This window comes from Ahaetulla prasina, chromosome 1 (genome assembly GCF_028640845.1).
Source record: "Ahaetulla prasina isolate Xishuangbanna chromosome 1, ASM2864084v1, whole genome shotgun sequence".
Lineage (NCBI taxonomy): Eukaryota > Metazoa > Chordata > Lepidosauria > Squamata > Colubridae > Ahaetulla > Ahaetulla prasina.
Window position 1 is genome coordinate 151,535,390 of NC_080539.1, and position 25,564 is coordinate 151,560,953.

At 40.6% G+C, this 25,564-nt stretch overlaps 1 long non-coding RNA gene across 1 annotated transcript in view; it reads right to left on the reverse strand.

Annotated features, from left to right (window-relative positions):
• Positions 1-1,145: 1,145 nt before the first annotated feature.
• The window catches only part of LOC131188790 (uncharacterized), a 32,960-nt gene continuing 8,541 nt past the window's right edge, over positions 1,146-25,564 (reverse strand). Inside the window, exon 3 of the long non-coding RNA XR_009152839.1 lies at positions 1,146-1,295. This is a non-coding gene — a long non-coding RNA (uncharacterized LOC131188790). The remainder of the gene's footprint in view (positions 1,296-25,564) is intronic.

Consider the following 25,564-nt stretch of genomic DNA (forward strand, 5'->3'; position numbering starts at 1 on the left):
ATATAAAGTAGGTTTCTTAGTAAGTTTACCCAAGCTGATAAAGGCAGATAAGCACCAACAGGTTGAACTGGGTTTGGAAGTCGACAGATAGCCAATGCTCCTTTTTCAGTGTTTACCTTTTGAGAACTAGTTCTTCTTCTGGATAGAAAGAGGCACCCATCTCAGGTGGCACAGGGAAATCATGGTGTATCCATCTCGTTGCTCCTTCTAATTTCTTCCCTGGTTCTTTCCTTCTGTTAGTGGAGGATAAGGCTGTATATGTTTCCTAACTTGGTCTATACCAGGGGTGTCAAACTCAAGGCCCAGGATCTGGTCCATTGGGTGCTTAGATCTGGTCCGTGGGGCCACCCTGAAAACAATGAAGAACCGGCCTGTGGTGCCTCTGCCAGTGAAAACAGAGCATGGGAGGGCCACACATGGCCCGTCTGTGCTCCGTTTTCAGCTGCAACAGCCTCCTGCCAATGAAAACAAAGGCCAGGCGGGGCCTCCCCAAGCTTCATTCTCACTGGCAGAGGGCTGCAGGAGGCCATCATGGTCAAAAACGGAGCCTTGATGAGTGATGTCGAGCTGGCCAGACCCCCAGCACACCCCAAGCCCCCCCAAGGTCGGACACAACTCTGATGCAATCCTCAATGAAATCGAGTTTGACACCTGTGGTCTACACTCTCTAAATGATTCTGTTGTTCTCAGCAGAGGTGGGTTTCAGCAGGTTCTGACCAATTCTGGAGAACCGGTAGCAGAAATTTTGAGCAGAACTGGTAAATACCACCCCTGACTGGCCCCACCCCCATCTGTTCTCTGCCTCCCATGTCCCAGCTGATCGGGAGGAAATGGGTATTTTGCAGTGACCTTCCCCTGGATTGGGGAGGGAATGGAGATTTTACAGTATCCTTCGCCTGCCACGCCCAGCATACTATGCCATGCCCACCAAGCCCCACCCACAGAACCGGTAGTAAAAAAAATTGAAACCCACCACTGGTTCTCAGGTATGGTCAAGGAGTACCTCAACTTAAGTACTGATATCAACAGGTAGGCTAGTGCATTGGGAAGGTGATTCTTGTCTGCCAGTCTCTTGAATTAGCCCGTGTATTTTCTCCTTCAAGTTTATGAACTGCTAAGAGTTTACAACTTGCTGATAATATAGCAACAAGCAGCTCAGGCGGCCAGTTTGAATCACAGTTATCTACCAATCCGGATTTCTGTCTGTATATTCTCCTAATCTTTCCTCTTAGATGCTGCCCCTTTGCCCTTCTTTGCTGTTCCTTCACTGATCTCTTGTTTGTGTTCACAGAAACCTGAAAAAGAGAAGGAGAGGAAAAGAGAAAAGCAATTAGAAACATGGGAGAATGGAAGAGGAAGTGCTCGGATTATAATACGTTGTCCACGAAATGAAAGCCATAACGTGAAACCAGGTACCTCAGTGCTTTAAGTGGAATTGAAGAAGTTAAAAAAATCACACTGCCATTTTTGAATGATGTGCTGATTAAAAATGCAAAAACTCAAGAAATGCAGCTGGATAAATGAAAACAGCCCAGATGGTCTTATAACAAACTTCTGGCAGAACACGGGGTAGAAATATTCTTGCATATTTTATTTTGCAGTTCTGTATACTGTTGCACTAGATCCTGCCAATGAATGCTCAGATAGAAATGCAAAACAAAGGCGCTCTCTGTGTTTTGGAGCATTATGTTCCTGAAGTATCTCTTCTAGGGGAAAAAGGTCTTTAATGCCCTCTACCAATTGCCCTTAGTTTCGATCACATTTCCTCAGAATGATATGGTCTCTTCTTTGCCATTCAGTAATATATGTTCTGACCCAGGCTTCTGTAGAAAGCATGAAGCAAAGTCTTAATCCCAGTATAACCACTTTTATTAACATGGCTGTGAATTCCGTTCATTCACAGTCAACAAGGCTTTGGCAAACAGTCTTTCAGAGGAATGTTTATCAACCCCCACACCTTATCTCACTTGAAACACTGCCAGAAAACTAATTTCCAAATGCAGAGCAAGGCCAAACTTGGCACCGAGACTATTAGAGTCACGAACAGAACTTTCCAATCTTGAAACAAGATGAACTAATTGCTTCCTACAAAAGCCCACACCCCATTTGCTCCTCTTTTATGTCCTATGGGAGGGGCCAATCATCTCCAAGGCCTTACTCCTGAGTCTACCCTGCTTTCTTAATTGTTCTTGTCCTCTGACAGCTATGCGCATCTGGATACCAGGAACGGACTCCAGCTGTTCTTCTGCCTTGCTGCTGTCTAACTCCCTCTCTGCCTCCAATGCAGAGCCCTCGTCCAAGCTTTCCCCAGCCCCCAGGACTGGCCCACGTTCCTCCCCAACCTCCTCACTGTCCAAATCTGCTACCAGCTCTGTCACAGCAATATGAAGAAAGCAGCTGGTTTAAATACAGCTACCAGAATTCTTGCTCCTTTGGCTGGCTCCCTGGGAACTCAAAGTGAGTTCATTTGCCAAATGGCCAGGCTAATGTGGAGATCAGATCATGGCTGCCCAATGTTCTTTGCACTTCTCTGAATTTGATTGTATACTTTGATTTTTTAAAAATCAAAATCTGCTTTCATCATGTGAACAGCATCATTCTGTTATTTGAGAAAGAAGGTTCAAAATTCTTAACATTGATTTTTGTACTTTTTGGGAAAAAATCATATTTAAAGTGGAAATGGTTAGAAAAACAATCAAAATACGGTAACATGTGCTGGATGTACATTAGTGCTTAAAACTGTTCACACATCATAAATAACCCGGTAATATAATATAAATAACATAAATAACCTGGTAATCAAATTAATGCATTTTTCCTGGTTTGCAGAATACATGGAATGCTAAATTACTGTATCATACTGTCGTAATATTACACTAATACACACACATACAGCTAATCAGGTTAAAGATAATTAAGAGTTATATTGTGCAAATGAAACTGTCAAGTCTAGCTGGTCTGAACACTATTCTAAACACTTCATAAAAACTACAGTTCTAATTCTTTTTTTTTAATTTTCAAAAAATCTTTATTACAGTTATATTAAAATATTATATTTAATTTATATTAAAATACAAATACAGCTGTAACAAGAATACACCTATAATAATTGTACAATTGAACGTCGTTCTGACAGTTGAATTCTAATTCTAACCAATTTAATTTTGTCCACTTTTAGTGTCAGATTTAAAAAGCATGCACCATCCTTCTATCTTTGCTTTGTACTTTAATTCTAGGATTATTTTATTATGTTATTTATTGTCACATTTTTGAACTGTCCATCTCTCTCAGACAAATTAGAGTCAGAAATATATATATATAAATTTACTTTATTGAAATATGTATAATTGACCTTAGTCAGTCTGAAAGAATCATAAAGAATATATTATGATATTATATTCTTGCAGGCCAACTGAGTAACAATACAGGTGGACCTCCTTAAGGATCACTCATTCAATGACTGTTCGAACTTATGATAGTATTGAACAAGTGATAGATACAACTGGTCTTCATAATTATGTCGGTCATGGGGCCCTGTGGTCATGTGATCATGATCTAGGTCAGGGGTGTCAAACTGGCGGCCTGCAGGCTGGGTGCGTCTCACGCAGGCCGTGCCCTCTCTAGCTCTGTGAATGGGAAACACATTGCAAAGCATTACGTGATGGCAACGTGACGCCACCAGTTTGACATCCGTGCTCTAGGTGGTTGGCACCTGGCTTGCCTCAGGTTCTCTAAGATATCTGATTGCCATTTGTGACTTTTTTTGCTGGCTTCCAACAAACAAAGTCAATGGAGAAACCAATGGAAAATCACAAATGGTGACCACATAATGTTCTCACTTAATAACCTGCAATGATTCACTTAATGATAGCAAACAGAAGTGCCAGATTTTCTGTTGCTAATCAGCACAGTCATGTGATGTCACACTGTACGACTAAGTCACTTAGTTATGGAAAGTTTGGTCCCAATTATCATAGTTAAATGTACTTGATCATAGGCATGACATGTCAGTCAATTCCCCCAACACACTATAACCTATTATATTTACAAATTTATGCACTGTGTTGGATTTCATATGTGAATAGGATCATCTTTGACACCCAAACTAGGAACATTCAGTTTATTAGCAATCATGGAACAGCCACTGATTCTGGAACTACTTCAGGGCTCAGTACTTTTGGTAGTAACCAGGTAGTAGAGTTGCATGTCCACCCATGGTGGGCAACATCTTCTCTCTGTGCTCTTAGCTGGTAAATGTGACATGTTCCAGAGAAGATTACTCAATTTATTTGATCTGTTTGTCCAGAACACTTGAATATACTTAGGAGCAGCACTCCTGGTGTTTGCTTTGTCATGTGTACTTCGTTGTAATTTTGTTCTGTTCCAGTGCCTTCAGTCTTGACTCTTGTTAATTGTCTGGAGAGGTTCCTGCAGTTTTCTTGGCCACGTGTGCAGAAGTGGCCTGACCTGCCTTCTTCTCACGGCTGAGAAAGTGGGAATGGCTCAAGTTCACCCAGCTGGTTTCATGTCTAAAACAGGAGTGAACTCACAATCTCCTAGTTTCTAGCCTAATAATGCCAAAGTAGCTCTTTGTATTGTAATATGCAAATAAAAAACCGAGCCTTTAGATTCAATGTGATTCTTTTTCCAGACCGTTTTAGAAGTACTCTTGAAACTTTGAATATTCTGAAGCCAGTATGCTTATAACTGGGACATACAGTGATAATATGGTAGGCCCCATTATGTTCTTTTTCATACATATCTTGAAGTGCTCAGTTAGAAACTTCAATCCTTTGCTGCTCACGAAATCTTCAGGATACCTGTTCTTATTAAGAATTATCTCAACACAGTCCATGTACAGTATTTGTGACTGCTGTCCATTTTGAACATGCATCTCAGATAGCTAAAATGTTGTGTCCATAAATGGTTCTGCAAAGTCTATGTGAATTATTGGCTGTGACATGGCAAGCTATTCCCAAAGATGAAGTTGCACTGATTTGGCATCTTTTGGATTTGTTGGAAATCTAAGCAATTAATTTCAAGCTATTTGATTTGTTGGCTCCAGCCACGAAACAAAACTATGAGCTAATGCCTTCATCTGTACTTCTGTGAGCTCTTCCAATAACCATGCTGTCAAGTGGAACGGTATGCTCACTCTCGGTCTCCATAGAATACAAATTGCTATTAAGTTTAACTTCATCATGGTGCTTATAAAACTCTATCAACTGAGAACTCTGCTATGCATTCCAGCAATCCAGCGGGTGGTTGTACAAGTTTGAGACATAATGGATCTCTCCTAGGTTCTTTTTGAAGCTGTAATTCAATAATTGGAGACACAAGTTTTCAAGACAGCGAAAATATAGGGGACCCAATTTAACCTTTTCACTCAAAAAGGCCAATTTCAAAATTATATTTTCCGCTGACCAAATCAATGACTCAACTCCATCTTTTCAGGTCCGCCACAAAACCTGTTGCCTTCACCACATCAAACTGTGCCAGTGGCAAGCTTTGCCAGTGCTGGTTGAGAAAGGTTTTTTTCTTCCTCACAGAATAGAAATCAGAGACTTCCTTATGAAATGGAGATCTAATTTGAAATGGAATTTGAGATTTGTGAAACCTGAGCAGATCCGTTCCTCCTGAAATTAGAGGGTTAGCTATCAATGGGCTACTGTTAAGCCTCCATGCTCCAGTTTTAATTTTCAGCTCAGTTAACATATAATAAAAAGTATCATTGTTGCAGGGTGCATTTATGAATTCAAGATATTAGACTGAAAGAGAAAGTGCATATAATAGTCAATTTCTGAACTTTCTGCTAAAAGATAGCCAAAGAAGTTTTGCAAGTACAATTTACATCCTGAAAGTACCTTATATCCTATGGTGGACAACCAACCTTCCTTCCTTCCTTCCTTCCTTCCTTCCTTCCTTCCTTCCTTCCTTCCTTCCTTCCTTCCTTCCTTCCTTCCTTCCTTCCTTCCTTCCTTTCCTTTCCTTTCCTTTCCTTTCCTCCTTCCTCTCTCCCCCCTCCCTCCCACCTCTCTCTAACAATCTGTTGCAACTAGCATTTTAAACAACTTTTTGAATTCCAACTTTCAGCATCAGAGCGATTGTCTGTAATGTATATGCATACAGTACATGTGTGTATAACTTGTGTGCTACTCTGCTACTCTACTCTGAACTCTCCCCTATGTCTTAATTCTAATGTTAAGAAAGGGCTTTCAGAGATTAGTGGCCATTCTTTCTTCCTGTCTCTTGTCTCTGACCGGCAGTTTCTTGGCTTCTTCTTTTGATCTTCTTATCTGCCACGTTCTTCTAAAACTCTGAATCCTGTGTATTGGTTTCTAATTTTCTTCTGGCATTACGGGCCTTCTGGTCTTCAGCACAATTCTTTTGATAATGCCAAGCAAATCTCTTCAGCACTGCAAACACTGCCCTGTCCAACTTAGATTTGCCACCCTACGCTATTCTTTACCAAATTCAACAATCCATCTTCCACAGCCATTTAGTGTCTACATCCTTCTCCTCCTTTCAATGTTAATTTTCATTAAAGATAACAAGAATAACAGTTTTTTTAAAAAAAGCAAGAAGACAAACGATAACAGCCTAAAGTAAATAGTCAAGAGGTTTACAAGTTTCACACCATTAAATAAAGTATATGTTCTCAGAATTGCAATAACAATAAAATAGCGCTTAGACTTATATACTGCTGCACAGTGCTTTACAGCCCTCTCTAAGCAGTTTACAAAGTCGGCCTATTTCCCCCCAACAACCTGGGTCCTCCTTTTACCCACCTCGGAAGGATGGAAGGCTAAGTCAACCCTGAGCCGGTGAGACTCAAACTGCTAAACTCCTGGCAGTCAGCAGTCAGCAGAAGTAGCCTGCAATACTTCATTCTAACCACTGTGCCACCAGGAATAACAATTTAGTTCTACATATTTGAATACTTTCTCATTTTAAAACTACAAATCATTATTAAAACCAGGCTACCATTTGAAAAATATATTCATCTTAATCCTCAGCCATTGCTTCCATTTTAAATCTTCCTTCCTAGATTTCTCTTGACAATTCACAAAACTCTGTCTCTAATGCCAGTGTGACCCAGCCCATTTGCTGCCCATCTTCCTTTCCCAGGAGAACTATTCTCTATGAGAATCCCAAATATTATCTAATTTCAGCTCTTCATCAGTGAAGTGGGCACCAACTGGTGTGTTTTGATGTTTGTGTGTATATGTGCATAGTGCAACCAACAAGCCAAATATTCGAGAAGATGTTGAGACGACTTGATGGATGTTAGAATATTAAAGTGTTACATTTTTACTAAGATGTTTATCGATAGCTTATAATGACTCTCAACTATAATCCCAATATTTTGATTGGACAAAAGATATATACACATGCATGACTTTGAAAAAGTTTAATTTCCCCATTACTGTATGTTTCAGTCAGAGATTTTAGCTATATGGTTTAGCTTTATCACATTCTTGATCCTTATTTAATGTGGAATAGTCATTTTTTTTTTGCATTTTCTGTTTGTCGCATATAATAAAGTAAATAAAGCATTATCTGATTAAATTATTATGGAGGTGCTTGGCACCATGGTTTGGAATATTATGATGACCAATTGATTTTTTATTCTCGTCCAAGTTTTTGAATTATTTTGTTATTTTATAACCAATGAATGTAGATGTTTAATGAGGACAGAGCTGTGCAAACTTGGTTACTCATTAATTTATGAAAGATATCAAGGAAAATGGAAAGATCCTTTTCCCCCACTCCCTCGTAAAATCGTGATTACTCAATAAGGTAGATAGGCAATAGAATCTCCATAGGGAAAAATACTATCATTAGAGATGATCGTGGTCTTCACTCTGGATGGGTTTAAAAAGAGAATTACGGAAAAAATATATGATAGATCCATCAGTCTGAGTCTGTTTGCTACAATAGCTATTAATCAAGATATGGGAAATGATGTCTGGGTAAACAACCTTCAATGTCACTTTATTATTGGAAAGGACAAAATTCAGATACAGAATTCCTGGAAGCATCTGGCTGGAGTTGTTAAACTAGAATCCAACTCAATGCATCTTTGTTTGAAACAAACTTGGAGTAATTGGGTTTCTTATGTTCAAATCCTAATTGCCTGCCCCTCCCTCTCTCTCTCTCCCTCCCTCCCCCCTCTCTTTCTACAGGACTGGATGACATTCATTTTACTTACTGTTGCTTCCCCAGTCTGCTGCTATCCAGGATTGGATTGGAACAGAAACTCCAAGACTTCCCTAGCTACAGGTTGAACAAAAAGAAGAGAACAACCTTTGCGTTGCACAGGGCCACACATGTGGCTTTTAGAGGCGCATGGGCCACCATGGATGGGGCCATGACAGGCATGGGTGTGAGGTTCTCGTATCAATGGATGGGATATTTTTCTTCTGTATATGCATGTGTGCTACTGCTGTTGTTGAGATGTTTTTATTTAGTTGGCCCTTAAATGGTATTTAAACTATATTGGGGCTTCCATTAGTTTCCTATTGCAAAACGATGGGAAATAATTTCAACCACAATTTAAACAATTGTGGTTGGAGAAGGAAGTCCAGGGCTTGCCAAAACAGAAGTATTTATGAATCATGTGTGGCTCTAAACTCACAGATTGCCAGTTTCAGAAGCAACACTGGTTTATTAAATTTGACATGGCTCCATTCTAGCATTATATGAATTTTGTTCTGCTTTCTCTCTGAACAAAATTCTATGCAATGCACATGACTTTCTCTGCCCCTTTTTTTCTTAATCGTCATCTTTCCTTGCTTTGTTACAATCTGCTGTTCTAGCAGATGTTTCATTTCCAGAATATGTTTCCATTGGAAAGATATATTGGTATATGATAGCAGGAAGCTCTGATGGCACAATTTTGATTGAACAGAAACATCATAGTATATTCCATGAAGATGTGTGTTGAACTGTACAATTGTTAACATCATTCAACCTCCTATTTGGAACTAACTATTTTTATTTCTCATATTAATGGACTGAACAAAAGCAGAAAACCAGAGTGAGCTTCAGAAGAAAACATGAGAAATGTATTCTCTATCTTTCCTTAAAGAGAAAAAACCTGTTTTTTAAAGCTGTGGCATGGCATGATTATCCTGAAAGAACAGTCAACTGATGTTCCTTGTTCTCCAAAGTTTTGTTGTGACATAACAATGCTGTTATGGTTATTCTTGGCAAAATAGCAATAGCAGTAGCACTTAGACTTATATACCACTTCACAGTGCTTTACTTCTCTCTCTAAAAAGTTTACAGAGGCAGCATTTTGCCCCCAACAATCTGGATTCTCATTTTACTGACCTTGGAAGGATGGAAGGCTGAGACAACCTTGAGCCAGTCAGGATTGAACTGCTGGCAGTCAGAAGAATTAGCCTGCAATACTGCATTCTAAGCACTGTGACACCATGGCTCTAAATACCTATCCTGTTGGCCCATTAAATGTTCCCAAGCATCAGAGGTGGTATTCAGCTGGTTAGGACCGGTTCGGGCGAACTGGTAGTGGCAACCTTAGGGTGGGCCTGCCCGCCCCCGCCCCCTCCCAGGTGCAATCCCGTCCTATATCACTGTATTTTTGATGCCGCACGCATGCGTGGATGACGCAGGTGAGCAACTTGTCGTGTTTTGAGACATAGCACATATGTGCGGATGGTGCATGTTCACATTTCCAGTGCTGGGTGAACTGCACTGCACTACAGTATGTGAAACCAACCTCTGCCATGTATTGTAACTTTCAGTTATGAATAACTGCCACCATTTGAACTAACAACATACTTTTTTTTGTGGGGAGGGGAATAAAAGTAAAGGAAAGCTCTCAGATGTCTCAACTTTCAGATTAGGGACTGTCCACTGAAAATAACTCAAAGATTGCTTCTTAAATTTTTCACTTCCCACCCAACACATTTTTGTAATCCTGCAAAAAACACTTAAATCACACTGAGTTTGGCAGACAAAGGAAATCACTGAATATAATCATATCTCTGATAATTCTTTAACAAAAAATAACTGAATTGCGAACTGATTTTATATTAAAAATAAATAATATTGCTTGAAGGTCAGCCTCATTTTCTAAGGATCTGAAAATGATCAAAGTAATATGATTAAAACAAACAAACAAACCAAGCAACCCAAGGGAGGTGGGAGATTCTAGGATCTGAGTAAATTAAAATCAATTCTGCTTTTTAGTTAGTTGGAAGAAGGAATGACTAAATATAGAATTATGAAGCTCGCAAAAGAACAGGCCTGGCCAAAGAAGAGTCAAGAAGGCTTCAGCAAAATTTTGGCTCATTTTTCTGAGGTCTGTGAGAATGTCAACAAAAATTCGTGATTAGAGACGTTTTAAATACATTCAGTTGTTTTTGGACAGAATGTGATATAACTTGTGGTGAAAATCAGCCTTTCTGTCATTTTTTAAAAAGAGATTTTAAAAGAACATGAAGAAGCTTGTATCGATTCCTAAGAAACTTGACACCTTGTAATGTTTCCTCATAGGAACCTAGAGCAGGACTGTCAAACTCCCGGCCCGTGGGCCAGATACGTCACGCGCTGGCCATGCCCACACCCACTTTAGTGAAGAGGGAAAATGTCGAGATACATCACATGGCAACGCCATGACGCCACAAGTTTGACACCCCTGACCTAACGTGCCTAGCTTACAAATGTTATTGACTTTTTTCTGAAAAGAACCCCAAAAGCTTCAACTCTTTGAAGTTTGTCTCCATTAACATTGAAAGCAGAGTTCCAATTTTCCCAAATCATGGCCTAGATCAGAAGACCAAGGTTTAAAGGGACTTTCTGGAACAACTCAAGAGAAAATTGGCTCATTTCTGAACTATGAATCCAATCCTTCAAACCAATTCTGCTGAATCGAAGCTCCCTACTTTTCAAATGGCTAGCTTATTCTTTGCTATCTTGGTCAACATCCAGATTCAGAAAGAAATCAATCCAGAACCATCTTCTCCACCCCAGGGATATGAAAACCTTTTCAGAATAAACCCATTTCATTCCAGAATTTGGACTTCAAAGAAATTCTAGAGATAGTATGATCTTCTAAAGTGGAATACATTACTGTAGCGTGAATTCTTGGGCTCTATTAATGCTCGCTCAAAATATTTATTAAGTGTTGTATTTTTGGGGTTTTTTTTGGCTTTTGTTTTAATTTCCCAGAGCACAGTTCCCAAAGATATGCATGGACCATCTTCATCTTTAAATATAGATTTATTTAGCTTGGTCTTTTAGAGTGTTGTGTTCTTTGGGAATAAAGTTAGATAGTCTGAGAACGCAGAGCAATTTACTCTGATGTACAGTTAAATTATACAGCCCAGATTTTAAAGCTTTTCTTCCCCTCTTAAATCATTGACTGTATCTAATAAGGCTTTTTCTCTGCACTATCATTACTTGTTTTCAAAAACTTTTGCAATAAGAACTCTCCAAATTATGCCCCCTCAGCTAGCTCATCTGTTCAGGCAATAAGCAAATTTTTATTGCTTTTATGAATTAAAACTACTTTACATCCAATCACTTCCCAAACATCTGTAGTTGAATCAGTCCAGGGAGCTTTTGAAAAATCAATCAGTGGGGAACAGCTTTCACTTGGTGTGAGTGTGTGTCTCTGTGTTTTAAATTAATAAAGTATTTACACCTATTTGCTCCAGATGAAATGAGAGCAGGTCTTCTAGTATGGAATTCACCTGTGACACCGACAGCTCTGAAACACCTCTTGCAGCTGGCCATAAAGAGATTAATTGGGATTGTGGCCTGTTGGAGAGAAATAAGAGCTGCCACAAAGGCATGTGAATAAAACAAAATGACTGTGATCTGCTTCCTTAATGTTGCAGCGGGAAAGAGTAGCGTCATTTTAATCATGGACCTACTATGCTGGCATAATTTACTATCTGCATCCAGAATATTATGTGCTCGGCTCACTTGCTTATGAATGTCAAGGGGACTGAAATCATGCCCGCTGTCCCTGCCCCTTTCCCCCAGAAAACATCCATAGACTTTATCATGTAGGTCACTCACTACAACCCTGACTTTCCTACTTTGTTAACAGTAGAAGTCCCAGAATCCTGAGCAATCTTGGGGAAGCCTTATTTAAGAGGACAGGAGATACTTATAGTATCCATCAATTAGAATTGAGCTAGAAGGGACCTTAGAGACCTTAGTCCAACCCTTTGCTCAAGCAAGAGACCCTATACAAGTTGAGACAAGTGGCCGTTCAGTCTTCTCTTAAAAACCTCCAGTGATCCAGCATTTACAGCTTCTGAAGGCAAACTGTTCCACTGGTTAATTGTCCTCACTGTTAGGAAGTTTCTATTTAATTCCAGGTTGCTTCTCTCCTTAATTAGTTTCCATCCATTGCTTCTTGTCCGACCCTCTGATGCTTTGGAAAATAAATTGACCGCCTCCTCTATGTGGCAGCCCCTCAAATACTGGAATACTGCTATCATGTCACCCATTTTTCTTTTTTTCTCTAGACTAACCATACCCAGTTCCTGCAACCGTTCTTTATATGTTTTAGTCTCCAGGCCTTTAATCAATTTAGTTGCTCTTGTCTGCACTTTTTCCAAAGTCTCAACATCTTTTTTGTAATGTGCCGACCAAAACAAGTTTGTTCTAAAACAAAACAAGTTTGTATTCCTAACAATGAAATAAATTGCTTATGACAATAGTGGTTGAGACTACTGCTGGCTTAACACATCTAGCCCAGTGTAAACCAAATCAGACAGGCCTTTTGAGGTTGGCCTCATCCAGTTGCAAAAAGTTTGTAAGTCCTTTTATGAATGGATGTTGCAATTTGGGACAAAGTCAATAGAAGAAGGGTGGGTAGTGGTCAGAATTCTGGAGTAGGAAGAGTTCAAGGCCACCATAAAGTGGAGAAACTCACTGGTTGATTTGATCTAGTTGCCATCTCTCATCTTTAATTCCCTTACAGGGTTGTGTTGTGGAGTGAGGGTGGGGGAAAATATACACCATCTTGAAGGAATTGTGAGATATTTCAAAATTTTCAGCTTTAGGCCCTAGATCAGGGATGTCAAACTCGCAGCGTCATGCTGTTGTCACGTGATGTTTTGTGACTTTTTCCCCCTTTGCTAAACCAGGGGGTGGCGATGGCCAGCACGTGATGCATCCAACCCGCAGGCCGCGAGTTTGACACCCTGCCCTAGATCATGTGTGTCCAACCTTTTGGCTTGCTCAGCCACATTGAGTGAAGAGGATTTGTCTTGGGTCATATATAAATATATATAATATAGTTAAGGTATATAAATAACATATAATGTGAAAAGTTTATGATCTTGTATTACTAAATTGCATTACTAACTTTCCAAGGCAGCATGGGGCCTTTGGGCAGTGTGTTGGACATACATACCTGCCCTAGATCCTTTCATTATATACAAAGTAATAACTTAAAAATGATTCTGTTTCCCCTTCTTTTGAAAGGATGTGGATGACTTAAATTTATATTGATTTATATTGATATATTGATCATCAATTGTGTTGTAAATGTTGTACCTTGATGAACGTATCTTTTCTTTTATGTACACTGAGAGCATATGCACCAAGACAAATTCCTTGTGTGTCCAATCACACTTGGCCAATAAATTCTATTCTATTCTATTCTATTCTAAAGCAATATTTAATTCCCCACCTTTACCATAGCATCAGATTCCATAATAATAGAACTGCATGCAGCATTGATCTCTTTTCTTGTCCATTTTTGGTTTTAACTTTTTCTCATTAGTTGAAGTTGCTAAATAAATATTACAAGGCAATTTCAATTCACATGTCATATTAATTTTTTTAAATTACAAATACTTTTTATTTCTGGTGAGATTATTTGATTGTTTCTTCACAATCCTTGAGAAGACATTGGAATCTGATGTCATAAGCACATTTGTGCTTATGTTTGATGGGTGTTTCCTCAGATTATGTTTTAATATCAGTAACCCAGAGCTTAAATAAATAAACAAACTCAACACTGCCTGGGTTCTTTAAAACTAAGGTGTGTGTGTACCAAATCTACCTCAGGTGACTGGGAAAATAGTGAAATAGCTCATTAATGGGCTTTAAAAAAACAGAGAAGAGTAGAAAGCTTAGGAAATGGGGAAAATAATTTAAATGGTTCTGCTGGGAGCTGAATGAACATCTTCCCACTTACAAAGTAGGAATTAGAGCCGTCTGCAGACAACACTTGTAGAAAAGTAGAAAAAGTAGCTTTCAAAGAAGTTAGAAAGCAAAAAGGGGTACAAATGGATTAGTTATAAACTGCTTATTGCAGATGCATGTATGTGTATTTTTTGCTTTAATTTTGAACATATAGATTCAGTTCTAAGCCTCTGTGTGAGCATGCATCTTGCATGTGTGTATATAAGATATGTGTATATCTATATGTACATGTGTATATAGAATCACCCACCTGTTCACAAGAAGGGAAGCCATTGGTCATAGCTTTCCTGATAAAGATAGATGGATAGGCCTAGTGGCGTGAGAATTGTCCAATAGGAGGATGTGGCAGTCAGTAATCTGTTTAGTTGCAAGTTGTTGCTAAAGTAACTCAGTCCACACAGGATCTTTATTTTATGTTGGCTTAAAGTGAAGCCAGCATGAACATAAAATGTGAACAACTTAAAAAGGAAAATACAGATATAACCTCTGTATGCACTTTCGCCCACCCCTCTGGTACTAATTAGGATGTTCATGTTGATTAGAAACTCATGTGCAATCACACATACAAAGACAACATATATGCACATATTGCCTTTGTATGTGTGATTGTACATGAGTGTCTAATCAACATGAACATACATGGGTCCTTTATGAATGTGTGCATTTCTGCTCTCCCCTCATGTTGCAGCTCTCTGTGTTGGATGTACATCTATGAGTACAATACCCTCCATTGGGGGAATCGCATGACTAGGCAGGAGGAGGGGAGGGAGGCTTAGAATGGAACAATCCAGGGGTGAAATCTAAATATTTCCCCTACCGGTTCTGTGGGCGTGGCTTAATTGGTGGGCGTGGCTTGGTGGTCAGATGACTGGGTGGGCATGGCCAATAACAATAAATAATAACATGTTTTCTACAAGTAAGAGTACAAGTAAGGTTCTGCTGATGAAGAACTCAGGTGAGATCTCCAGAGGAGACTTTAATTTTTTTTTTTTAAAGTTTAAAGTCTCTGCCAATCTCAGCTGAGTGGCGGGATCCTCAAAGGGTTTTTTTTAACTTTTAAAGGTATGTTTTGGCTGAAACAAAACCGGCTTTTAAAAGTAAAAAAAAAACCCTCTGCAGATGGTACGGTTCAACAGAGGCAGGGGGGGCGGGGCCAGGGATTTTTGCTACTGGTCCTCCGAACCAGCAGCTGCCATCGCTACCGGATTGCGTGAGCCGGTCCAATCTGGGAACATTTCACCCCTGGAACAATCCTGAACTTTCGGCACTGTTGCCCAACTGAATTGTGGGGTGTAATCCAAACGCATCTGGAGGGCATCAGGTTGGGCAGGTTGCTCTAAAGTCTAGAGTGAAAGCAGCAGATGTTGAAGAAGGAGCAGAAGATGATTATGGCAGCAACAGCAGGTAGAATCTCACAATGGAGTACTTCTAAACAAAAACTCAAAAGTCTAATATACACCAGACTAAGGTCCTTGTCTACTATTGTTAACTCTTTAAACCATACTCATACTCAGGATTCCTTCTAATGCTCTCTGAGCAGAGAGCAAATAGGTGTGAGTACTTCTACAATCACACTTTATTTGGAGATATGACCTTGCCTTGCCCCGATCTGGCGGCATATCCTTACTCCAGCTTTTTCCTTTTGATTTTGTTCCAAGCAAATCCAACAGGTCTCTTGAATTCTAAAAAATCTGGTTATAAGATTCTTGTTTTACATTTCATATGAAAAAGCATTTCATCTCTGGATCCAAGCTACCAGAGAAGGGAAACATGTCTTCTTTTTGGAAAAGGCTAAGAAAGGGATGCCATGCTACTTAGTTGGATAATCAACTTGCCAGAAGTGACACACAAGGCGAAGGGGACAATAACGGCGTGTTCCATGGCATCCAATGCAAATGTATGCAAATGTCTTCATATTAGAATCATTGTTTAGTTGTCATCCTCACAAGGGGCACATGAAAGCCACATGACCTGATTTTGCACCTGCTGTTTAATTAAATTTACAAGGCAGACGTACTCTCCGCTCCTGGTGATATACAAATTCATTTTTATTACCATTGCTTCTCATTTACAAGTTAGTTGACTGCAGTGTTTCCCACCATTGGTGGCTGCCCAACTGCTCTTTGTTAAAGTGAAGATTAAAAACAGAAAACTGGTCACCGTTTGGGCATAAGAAGGATACGAAACGAAATGAAATGTATGCAAGTGATTTCCCTCTTCACCTTTATGAAAGGGGGAGGGGGGAATGAGGAAAGTGGAGAGAGAAAGGAAAAGGCGGGTTGGGTCTAATAAGACCTTTCCCTCTGTGCTGCAGGCATTTTAATGATGCACTTGGGTTATATGGTCAGTAGCTACAGTAAGACGTATCAGAACAAAGGAAGGTTTCAGCTATGTTAAGCAGCAGAGAAATGAGTAGAGCCTTCCTTAATTAATGCCATTCAAATAATGTTGAACAAGCTTCCATAATTCTCAAGCTGTCAAGTAAAAACTCTGAAGCAAGCATCTTTCAAAGTTCTATTTACTAGGATAGGTAAACTGGCACATGTGGGAAAAGCCGAATCTTAGAGGTCCGGGTTTTCCCTCAGTAAATCAAAGCCCCCCAAACCATCCCCTCACTCCTCAGTCAATCACATGCTCCAATTGCCAACTGTCCCATTTCGAGACAGCACTCCGACCACTCCTCCTCCAGATGCAGGATTGGCCTGACCTTGGCTGACAGGAAGAATGCTATTATGTCTAAAAACAACCCCTCTACTAAATCCCCCCTCCTACTTTCCCATACATGAGAAAGTGGCAGCACGGAAGCTTCCAGCCTAATATGTCTTCCAAAGCTGACACAAGCAGCATTCCCTTGGTGTCTGATTTTTTTATTTATTTATTTTTATTTGTCACAACAATATATATAAGCATCACACAAAAAGATTATATAGTATATAAAAATATATATGAGGGAATATTAGGAGGTATAAGCATATATATGTATGTATGTATGTATGTATGTATGTATGTATGTATGTATATATATATGTCTTTGGTTATTCGGGTTTTCTCCTGAAAAGAACAGAATTGGCCCTAATCAGAAATGAACTTCACACAAAAAGATTCCTCCTAGATCAAATCAACAAAGATCTCCTCACACTTCACCTCAAACTCAGCAACAAGATCCACCCTACACTTTGGGACAAATCCAAACAACTCGCTGTCTGGAGAGCCGAAACACAGACCACCCTCAAGACACACACACACACCAACAAACTCCGAAGACTACAAGAACACCAGAAACAAACCCCTCCTCCCTCACAGCCACACATGAAACAAACAGTGCATAACATCTCAGATAGGATCCTCACCAAAGCTGAAACCGATGTCCTTTCCAAAGGATTCAACTTTGCAGTCACTCCCAAATACATCCCCACTGAAACCATTATATGCGGAGTTGAAACCAGCCTGACCAAAATCAACCCCGATGACGCTAACAAAATCAGACTCGAAATCACCAACATCCTCTGCAGCAGCAAGCCACCCAAAAGCAACTTACCCAAAGAGGAACAGACAGCACTACTTAACCTGAAAAAAGACACCAGCATAATAATCCTACCAGCAGACAAGGGCAACGCCACGGTGGTTATGAACACATCTGACTACCAAACCAAATTAACCAACCTACTCCAAGACCCTGCATACAAGCCCCTAAAAACAGACCCCACCACCTACCTAGAAAAAAACCACTAGATCCAAAATAAAAGCCTCCCCCATCAGCGAAGAAATCCAACAAAGAATCATTCCCAGAGAGAAATCATCCAGATGCCCTAAGCTCTACGGCCTCCCCAAGATACACAAAGAAGGAACCCCACTCAGACCCATAGTCAGCTCCATAGGCTCACCTCTACAAAACCTAGCCAAATTTCTCGCCAAACAACTACAGCCCTATGCAGAATCCATCGCCTCACATGTAAAAAACTCATTCCAGTTCATAGAGATCATAAAGAAACAAAACTTACAGCCCAGTGACCTACTCGTGAGCTTTGATGTCATATCCCTCTTCACCCAAGTGCCAATCAAAGAAGCCTTGACAGCTATCCAAAACAAATATAACCCCCCCAAGCACATCCTAGATCTGACCAACCACTGCCTATCCAACACATACTTCATCTATAATGGACAAAAATACAAACAAATAGAAGGAGCACCCATGGGATCACCCCCTCACCTGTCATTGCCAACCTCTACATGGAACACTTTGAAACCCAAGCACTAGAAAAATCTGATCACAAACCCAAACTCTGGCTCAGATACGTAGACGACACCTTCATAATCTGGCCACACGGGAAAGAAAAACTTGACAACTTCCTCACACACCTCAATAGCCTACACCCCAAAATACAGTTCACCATGGAAACAGAAGTTAACAACCAACTTCCCTTCCTAGATGTCTTAGTCTACAAGAAACCCAATGGCTCCCTAGGACACACCATCTACCAGAAGAAAACACACACAAACCGCTATCTGCATGCACTCTCACACCACCACCCAGCACAGATCAACTCCGTAGCCAAGACACTCATCTCTAGAACAAAACGCTTAGCTGACGAACAACACCTAAAAACCGAACTACACACTCTCACAAACATCCAATGGATTCCAGAGAAATAAGATTACCAAACTAATCCAAAAAGAACCCCCCACTAAAATCCAAGACAGAGAACAAGAAAACGGCACAGCCCTCCTCCCATATATAAAAGGCACCACAGACAGAATCAGCAAGATCCTCCACAAACATAACATCAAGACAGCATTCTGCACAAACCAAAAAATATCCACCATCCTAAGAAACCCCAAAGACAAAATTGAGTTAGAAAATCAAAGAGTATATGAAATCCCATGCACCGCCTCCCCCACCACATACATTGGACAAACCAACAGAAGAATAAGTGCACGCATTGAAGAACACAAGAACTCAGTCAAAAAAGAGGAACCAACTTCTTCCCTGGTCCAACACCTTAAAGCCACAGGACACAATATTGACTTTAAAAAGACCAGAACTATCGCCAAAACTGAACACTTTAACAACAGAATAATCAGAGAAGCCATCGAGATAGAAAAACGCCCACACAGCATGAACAAATGAGATGATACCTCCCGCCTACCAGCCATTTGGAAACCCGCCCTTATTGACAAACGAGTCCCTAACACGAGGAATGACACCAGACCCACACTCACGAGGTCCACACAGGATGTCACCACCACACATCCACCCAGAAAGCAGACCCAAACCCACACTGATCAGGAAGCACGACCAAGGACCAGAAGCCAGACCGCAGCTGCAACATTAGCCATTTCAAACCCCTCCAATCCATACATACAGCAGACAGACACCCACTATGAAGATGTAGCACAACCACAAACATGAAGCCAAACAACAGCAATGCAGCTCACCAGCTCAAATCCCCCTGCAACTCAGACTAATCTGAGCACAACCAAGCCCCCACCCAAACAGGACACACCCCCAGCCATTCAGAGCACAAAAAAAACCCCATCCAATCAGAGCACAGCCAAGCTCCCACCCAATAAGTTCAAACCCCCACTAGGAGTTAAAAAGGAAGAAACAGCTGCAGGCACACATTGCTCCCAGAAGCACGAAGCTGAAGCCTGAAGATAACGAATGAGACTTCGTCGAAACGTCGCCAAGACACTTCCAGTTTTACACGAGAGAAAACCCGAATAACCAAAGACCTACATACAAACACCCGCAAAAACCTCAGAAACCATATATATATATATATATATGAAGAAAAAAAAGAAAGACAATAGGACAGGAACGGTAGGCACGTTCGTGCTCTTATGCACGCCCCTTATGGTTACGGAGAAAACATACACATCAGGCCAGGAAAATTAAGCAGTGTAATAAAGGAAAGCAAGCCTGCCTGCCTACCTGCCTTTTATATATTAAGTGCCTATCTCCCAATTTCAACTCTTGGTATAGTGAATTTAGGGTTGAAACCAGCAAACAAGAGCAAAAACAATAGTAATAACACAACTGCTATTTTGTATTTTCATGGAGGGAAATATATTAGATGTAGTATAGGAGTTATTATTTTGTTGTTGTTGTTAGTTGCGAAGTCATGTCCGACCCATCGCGACCCCATGGACAACTTTCCTTCAGGCCTTCCTGTCCTCTACCATCCTCTGAAGTCCATTTAAACTCATACCTACTGCTTCAGTGACTCCATCCAGCCACCTCGTTCTCTGTCGTCCCCTTCTTCTTTTGCCCTCAATCTTTCCCAGCATTAGGCTCTTCTCCAGTGAGTCCTTCTTTCTCATTAGGTGGCCAAAGTATTTCAGTTTCATCTTCAGGATCTGACCTTCTAAAGAGCAGTCAGGTTTGATCTCCTCTAGAACTGACTTGTTTCTTTGCCTTACAGTCCAAGGGACTCTCAGGAGTCTTCTCCAGCACCAGAGTTCAAAGGCTTCGATTCTTTGGCGCTCAGCCTTTCTTATGGTCCAACCTTCACAGCCATACATTGCAACTGGGAAAACCATAGCCTTGACTATACGCACTTTTGTTGGCAGGGTAATGTCTCTGCTTTTTAGTATGCTGTCTAGATTTGCCATAGCTTTCCTCCCCAGGAGCGTCTTTTAATTTCTTGGCTGCAGTCCCCATCTGCGGTGATCTTGGAGCCCAGGAAAATAAAATCTGTCACTACCTCCATTTCTTCACCATCTATCTGCCAGGAATTGAAAGGGCCAGATGCCATGATTTTTGTTTTCTTAATGTTGAGTTTCAAGCCAACTTTTGCACTCTCCTCCTTCACCCGCATCAAGAGGCTCTTTAGTTCCTCTTCACTTTCTGCCATTAGAGTGGTATCATCTGCATATCTGAGGTTGTTGATATTTCTCCTGGCAATCTTAATTCCAATTTTTGATTCATCTAGCCCCGCCTTTCTCATGATGTGCTCTGCATATAAGTTAAATAGGCAGGGTGACAGTATACAGCCGGACTCCTTTCCCAATTTTGAACCAATCAGTAGTTCCGTGTCCAGTTCTCACTGTTGCTTCTTGGCCCGCATAAAGGTTTCTCAAGAGACAAATAAGATGGTCTGGTACTCCCATCTCTTTAAGAACTTGCCACAATTTGTTGTGATCCACACAATCAAAGGCTTTAGCATAGTCAATGAAGCAGAAGTAGATGTTTTTCTGGAACTCCCTAGCTTTCTCCATGATCCAGCGTATGTTGGCAATTTGATCTCTAGTTCCTCTGCCTCTATGAAATCCTGCCTGTACTTCTGGTAGTTCTCGATCCACATACTGCTGGAGCCTAGCTTGTAGGATTTTAAGCGTAACCTTATTAGCATGTGAAATGAGTGCAATGGTGCGATAGTTTGAACAGTCTTTGGCATTGCCTTTCTTTGGAATTGGAATGTAAACTGACCTTTCCAATCCTGTGGCCATTATTGAGTTTTCCAAATTTGCTGGCAAATTGGGTGTAGCACTTTTACTGCGTTGTCTTTTAAGATTTTGAATAGCTCAGCTGGAATACTGTCTCCTCTACTAGCTTTGTTGTTACTCAGATTTCCTAAGGCCCATTTGACTTCACATTCTAGGATGTCTGGCTCAAGGTTAGTGACCACCCCATCATGGTTATCAGCGATGTTAAGCTCATTCTTTTATAGTTCTTCTGTGTAATTTTGCCACCTCTTCTTAATCTCTTCTGCCTCTGTTAGGTCCCTGCCATTTTGGTCCTTTATCATGACCATCTTTGCATGAAACGTTCCCTTCATATCTCCAATTTTCTTGAATAGATCTCTGGTCTTCCCTATTCTATTGTTTTCTTCTATTTCTTTGCACTGTTCATTTAAGAATGCATTCTTATCTCTTCTGGCTATTCTCTGGAATTCTGCATTCAACTGGGTGTATCTTTCTCTTTTTCCCTTGCCTTTTGCTTCCCTTCTTTCCTCAGCTATTTGCAGAGCTTCCTCAGACAGCCATTTTGCTTTCTTGCATTTCTTTTTCTTTGGAATGGTTTTAGTTGCTACTTCTTGTACAATGTTGCGAACCTCCATCCATAATTCATCAGGCACTCTGTCTATCAGGTCTAATTCTTTAAATCTATTTGTCACCTCTACTGTATATTCATCAGGGATATGATTTAGTTCATACCTGAGTGGCCTGGTGCTTTTCCCTACTTTCTTTAGTTTAAGCCTAAATTTTGCAAGAAGCAGCTCATGATCTGAGCCACAGTCAGCTCCTGGTCTTGTTTTTACTGACTGTATAGAGCTTTTCCATCTTTGGCTGCAGAGCACATAGTCAATCTGATTTCTGTGGTGATGTCCATGTGTAGAGTCGTCTCTTAGGTTGTTGGAAAAGAGTGTTTGCTATGACCATCGTATTATCTTGACAGAATTCTATCAGCCTGTGCCCTGCTTCATTTTGTACTCCAAGTCCATACTTGCCTGTTATTCCAGTTATCTTTTGGCTTCCTACTTTAGTATTCCAATCTCCCATGATGATAAGGACATCATTTTTTGGTGTTAATTCTATCAGGTGCTGTAGGGCTTCACAGAACCAGTCAATTTCATCTTCTTCAGCACCAGTGGTTGGGGCATAGACTTGAACTACTGTGATATTGAATGGTTTGCCTTGGATTCGGACTGAGATCATTCTGTCATTTTGGGGATTGTATCCCAGTATTGCTTTTCCTACTTTTTTATTGATTATGAAGGCCACTCCATTTCTTCTGAGGGATTCTTGCCCAAAGTAGTATACCTGATAGTCATCTGAATTAAATTCGCCCATTCCTGTCCACTTTAGTTCGCTGATTCCTAAGATGTCGATGTTCAGTCTTGTCATGTCTTGTTTGACCACATCCAGCTTGCCTTGATTCATGGATCTTACATTCCAGGTTCCTATGGAGAAAAAATCTTTACAGCATCAGACTTTCCTTTCACCACCAGATACATCCACAGCTGAGCGTCCTTTTGGCTTTGGCCCAGTCGCTTCATTCTTTCTGGCGCTACTAGTACTAGTCCTCCACTCTTCCCCAGTAGCATATTGGACACCTTCCGACCTGAGGGGCTCATCTTCCGGCGTCATATCTTTTTTACTTTTTGTACTGTTCATGGGGTTTTCATGGCAAAGATTCTGGAGTGGTTTGTCATTTCCTTCTCCAGTGGATTATGTTTTGTCAGAACTCTCTTCTATGACCTGTCCATCTTGGGTGTCCCTGCATGGCATAGCTCATAGCTTCATTGAGCTACACAAGCCCCTTCGCCACGACAAGGCAGTAATCCATGAAAGGGAGTTATTACTTAAGAGCTACCAATTCTAAGCATGGGGTTAGGCTAGGGAAGTCCAGGTTCAAATCCTTTCTCACCTGGAATTTAGGAGGTTTTTATTGGTCTCAACAGCATTGTTCTAAACAAGCGTTTCTCAACTTCAACAATTTTAAAATGTGTGAACTTCAGCTCTAAGACATTTTTAACTCCACATATTTTAAGCCCACACATCTGAAAAGTTGCTGAGGTTGGGAAATATTGTTCAAACCAAGTTGACTAAAGATTACGGGAACTGAAATCCAGCACTTCCAGAAGGGATCAGATTCTAGGTCACTTTCCTATGGATGACAATTTTGCAATTTTACCTCAGTTTGAAAGCAAAACGTTTTTTGGGGGGTAAGGGAAATTTTCTTGAACTCCCTCCCTTTATGAATGGGGCCCCATCCAACATATAGCTCAGCATTTAGAAAATCAGATGGATTTGATTTTTTTTTTATTCTAGCCATTAATACTGTGATGAGCTTAATACTCCCAATAATTATCTCCCAAAGTTCACATGCTTACTGTCAATTGTAGTATTTGGGAGTGTCTTAATTGCAGGCCCTATTTGAGGAGCAGGTCACAACTGAGGCTAAAAAAACTTTTACTTGGCTCCAACTCTTTGGACCTTTCCTGGAGACAAAGGCAATATTTACTATCAGTTAGACTACTACAATGCGCTCCACATGGGCTGTCCTTGAAAAGCATTTGGAAGTGCAGCTGATCCAAATGCAGCACGATAATGATGGGTGCACCTTGAGGCAATGCTACAGTTTTATTCTGATAGTTGCACTGGTTGTCAAATGCAATTCAAGGTGCTGGTTGCCCCCTTTAAAGCTTGACACGGGTGGGGACCTGCATATCTGTCACTTTCTCCATGTACCATACCTAATTGAGTGGACTTACTATTTGTCTCCTCAATTAAAGACTGCCCTTTTCAGGAGCCACACAAGTGTGTCTTTTTCGTCGTCTTTGGACTAGCACTGCCCATCAGATCAATGTGAGATTAGCCTCTTCTGCCTTTTAGGAAGCTGATCAGTGGTGGGCTTCAAATTTTTGTATACCGGTTCTGTAGGCATGGCTTGGTGGGTGTGGCATGGCTTGGTGGGCATGACTTGGTGGGCGTGGCAGGGGAAGGGTTAGGATAGGGGAAGGGGAAGGATACTGTAAAATCTCCATTCCCTCCCCACTCCAGGGGAAGGATACTGCAAAATCCCCATATCCTCCTGATCAGCTGGGACTTGGGAGGCGGAGAATAGATGGGGGCGGGGCCAGTCAGAATTTTTACTACCTGTTCTCCAAACTACTCAAAATTTCTGCTACCGGTTCTCCAGAACTGGTCAGAACCTGCTGAAACCCAACCCACAGTGAGGTTGGATTGCTACGGTTTGCATTTTGGGAGATTGGGCCTATTTTTTCATTTGGGTTAATGTTTTAATTGTGATTTCCAATTAAACAGAAGTGGTTCTACTTGTTCATTAACTGGTTGTATAATTTCCATCCCATTCACATAGTGGGGAGTGTATCCTGCTCAAAGAGTCAGCAGATCAGATCATTCTATAAATCCCACAAGTACATCTCCTCAAACGTTATATATAGTCCTTCATCTGAACACATTACAGTAAATGAAATAGAAACTTCTCTTGCTCTTTTGTAGCACTTTCAAATCAGTTACCTGAACAGACTGCCCGCCACTGCCTCAGAGTAAAACCAGTGCTGGTAAAAGAACAAGTCAATATTATTTGGAGACTGAGGGCCATGTTTGATCCATGAATGGAATATTGTGGGCTGCCACCTCAGCCCTTGGACAAAAACCTGAATTAATTTCATTTAAATTAAATGAAATTAGTCCAATTTAAGGGATTTAGGAAATTTTGGGGTAAAATAAAAAAATGGCTGGATGAAATAACAGGACAGAAGATAGAAAGAAAACCGGAACTATTTCTCCTGGGTATTCTGGAAGGGAAAATGGGAAAAAATATACAATGTATCATATTACACATACTAATGGCGAGTAGACTTGTGATAGCACAGAATTGGAAACAGCCAGATAT